General features: G+C 43.2%; 1 non-coding gene across 1 annotated transcript; it reads right to left on the minus strand.

The window, feature by feature from the left end:
- Positions 1-265: 265 nt before the first annotated feature.
- Positions 266-373, minus strand: LOC148549739 (small nucleolar RNA R71). The gene has a single exon (XR_015897745.1). It is a non-coding gene; the product is annotated as a small nucleolar RNA R71 (small nucleolar RNA).
- Between the last annotated feature and the right edge of the window lie 3,533 nt (positions 374-3,906).

Genomic DNA, 3,906 nt, shown 5'->3' on the forward strand with positions numbered 1-3,906 from the left:
AGTTTCTCTGATGCAACAGAATTGCAAGTTTTATGGACTTCCATCCGAAGATCCCTTTCAGTTCTTAACTGAATTCTTGTAGATCTGTGATACTGTTAAGACCAATGGGTTTGATCCCGAGGTCTACAGGCTTATGCTTTTCCCATTTGCTGTAAGAGACAGAGCTAGAATATGGTTGGACTCTTAACCTAAAGACAGCCTGAACTCTTGGGATAAGCTGGTCACGACTTTCTTAGCCAAGTTCTTTCCTCCTCAAAAGCTTAGCAAGCTTAGAGTGGATGTTCAAACCTTCAGACAGAAGGAAGGTGAATCCCTCTATGAAGCTTGGGAGAGATACAAGGAACTGACCAAAAAGTGTCCTTCTGATATGCTTTTAGAATGGACCATCTTGGATATATTCTATGATGGTCTGTCTGAATTATCAAAGATGTCATTGGACCATTCTGCAGGTGGATCCATTCACCTAAAGAAAACGCCTGCAGAAGCTCAGGAACTCATTGACATGGTTGTAAATAACCAGTTCATGTACACTTCTGAAAGGAATCCTGTGAGTAATGGGACGCCTCAGAGGAAGGGAGTTCTTGAAATTGATACTCTAAATGCCATATTGGCTCAGAATAAAATATTGACTCAACAAGTCAATATGATCTCTCAGAGTCTGAATGGATTGAAGGAATCATCCAATAGTACTAAAGAGGCATCTTCTGAAGAAGAAGCTTATGATCCTGAGAATCCTGCAATAGCAGAGGTGAATTACATGGGTGAACCCTATGGAAACACCTATAATCCCTCATGGAGAAATCATCCAAATTTCTCATGGAAGGATCAACAAAAGCCTCAACAAGGCTTTAATAATGGTGGAAGAAACAGGTTTAGCAATAGCAAGCCTTTTCCATCATCCACTCAGCAACAGACAGAGAATTCTTAGCAGAATCCATTTAGCTTAGCAAATATAGTCTCTGATCTATCTAAGACCACTGTAAGTTTCATGAATGAAACAAGGTCCTCCATTAGAAATTTGGAGGCACAAGTGGGCCAGCTGAGTAAAAGAGTCACTAAAACTCCTCCTAGTACTCTCCCAAGCAATACAGAAGAAAATCCAAAGAGAGAGTGCAAGGCCATTGATTTAACCATCATGGCCGAACCTACAAGGGAGGAGGAGGACGTTAATCCTAGTGAGGAAGACCTCCTGGGACGTCCAGTGACCAATAAGGAGTTTCCCTTCGAGGAACCAAAGGAATCTGAGTCTCAATTAGAGACCATAGAGATTCCATTGAACCTCCTTCTGCCCTTCATGAGCTCTGATGAGTATTCGTCCTCTGAAGAGGATGAAGAAATTACCGAAGAGCAAGTTGCTAAGTACCTTGGTGCAATCATGAAGCTGAATGCCAAATTATTTGGTAATGAGACTTGGGAAGATAAACCTCCCTTGCTCACCAATGAACTGAATGCATTGGATAGGCAGAAATTACCTCAAAAGAAACAGGATCTTGGCAAATTCTTAATACCCTGTACCATAGGCACCATGACCTTTGAGAAGGCTCTGTGTGACCTGGGGTCAGGAATAAACTTAATGCCACTCTCTGTAATGGAGAAACTTGGGATCTTTGAGGTGCAAGCAGCCAGAATCTCATTAGAGATGGCAGACAACTCAAGAAAACAGGCTTATGGACAAGTAGAGGACGTGTTAGTAAAGGCTGAAGGCCTTTACATCCCTGCTGATTTCATAATCCTAGACACTGGGAAGGAAAAGGATGAATCCATCATCCTTGGAAGACCTTTCCTAGCCACAGCAAGAGTTGTGATTGATGTGGACAGAGGAGAGTTAGTCCTTCAACTGAATGAGGACAACCTTGTGTTTAAAACTCAAGGATCTCCTTCGTTAACCATGGAGAGGAAGCATGAAAAGCTTCTCTCACTGCAGAGTTAACCAAAGCCCCCACAGTCAAACTCTAAGTTTGGTGTTGGGAGGCCACAACCAAACTCTAAGTTTGGTGTTGGGAGGTCCCAACAATGCTCTGAACATCTGTAAGGCTCCATGAGAGCTCACTGTCAAGCTATTGACGTTAAAGAAGCACTTATTGGGAGGCAACCCAATGTTATTTAATTATATCTATTTTATTTTCCTTGTGTTATTTCGTGTTTTAGTAGGTTGATGATCATGTGGAGTCACAAAAACTACTGAAAAAAAACAGAATGAAAAATAGCATTGAAAATAGCACACCCTGGAGGAGAGCAGTCTGGCGTTTAAACGCCAGAAACAAGCATCTGTCAGGCGTTTAAACGCCAGAAACAAGCACTAAGCTGGTGTTTAACGCCAGAAACAAGCATCTGCCTGGCGTTAAACGCCAGAAACAGGCTACATTTGGGCGTTTAACACCAGAAACAAGCAGCAATCTGGCGTTAAACGCCAGGATTGCATAGCAAGGGCGTTTTACACGCCTAATTGGAGCAGGGATGTTAAGTCTTTGACCCCACTTGATCTGTGGACCCCACAGGATCCCCACATCTTCTTCTCTTCTCTTCACACCTTTTCATAACTCTCTTCCCCATAAACCCCACCAACCTCCAAAATTCAAACTCTTTTCCCTCCCAAACCCAACCCTAATGGCCGAACCCTAAATCCCATCCCACCCCTATATAAACCCCTCTTTCCTTCTTCATTTTCACACAACACAACCCTCTCTTCTTACCCTTGGCCAAATACACCTTCTCCCTCCATCTTCTCCATTCTTTTTCTTCTTCTCCTTCTTTCTTTCTTCTTTTGCTCGGGGACGAGCAAACATTTTAAGTTTGGTGTGGTAAAAGCATAGCTTTTTGTTTTTCCATAGCCATTAATGGCACCTAAGGCCAGAGAAACCTCAAGAAAGAGGAAAGGGAAGGCAATTGCTTCCACCTCTGAGTCATGAGAGATGGAGAGATTCATCTCAAAAGTCCATCAAGACCACTTCTATGAAGTTATGGCTAAGAAGAAAGTGATCCCTGAGGTTCCTTTCAAGCTCAAAAAGAATGAGTATCCGGAGATCCGACATGAGATCTAAAGAAGAGGTTGGGAAGTTCTCACCAACCCCATTCAACAAGTCGGGATCTTAATGGTCCAAGAGTTCTATGCAAACGCATGGATCACTAGGAACCATGATCAAAGTGTGAACCCAAATCCAAAGCATTGGCTCACCATGGTTCGGGGGAAATACTTAGACTTCAGTCCGGAAAATGTAAGGCTAGCGTTCAACTTGCCAATAATGGAAGAGAACGCACTCCCCTACATAAGAAGGGTCAACTTTGATCAAAGGTTGGACCAAGTCCTCATAGACATATGTGAGGAAGGAGCTCAATGGAAAATTGACTCAAGAGGCAAGCCGGTTCAATTAAGAAGGCATGACCTCAAACCAGTGGCTAGGGGATAGCTAGAGTTCATTCAACGCTCAATCATTCCTACTAGTAATCAGTCTGAAGTTACTATAGACCAGGCCATCATGATCCATAGTATCATGATTGGAGAGGAGGTGGAAGTTCATGAGATTATACCTCAAGAACTTTACAAGGTGGCTGACAAGTCCTCCACTTGGGCAAGGTTAGCCTTTCCTCACCTCATATGCCACCTCTGCAATTCGGCTGGAATTGACATAGAGGGAGACATCCTCATTGAAGAGGACAAGCCCATAACTAAGAAAAGGATGGAGCAAATAAGAGATCATGGACCTCAACAAGAGCATGAGGAAATTCCCCACCATGAAATCCCTGAGATGCCTCAAGGGATGCACCTTCCTCCACAAAACTATTGGGAGCAAATCAACACCTCCCTAGGAGAATTAAGTTCCAACATGGGACAACTAAGGGTGGAGCATCAAGAGCACTCCATCATCCTTCATGAGATTAGAGAAGATCAAAGAGCTATGAGGGAGG

The sequence above is a fragment of the Arachis ipaensis genome, chromosome B8 (genome assembly GCF_059453495.1).
Source record: "Arachis ipaensis isolate K30076 ecotype BB chromosome B8, ASM5945349v1, whole genome shotgun sequence".
NCBI lineage: Eukaryota > Viridiplantae > Streptophyta > Magnoliopsida > Fabales > Fabaceae > Arachis > Arachis ipaensis.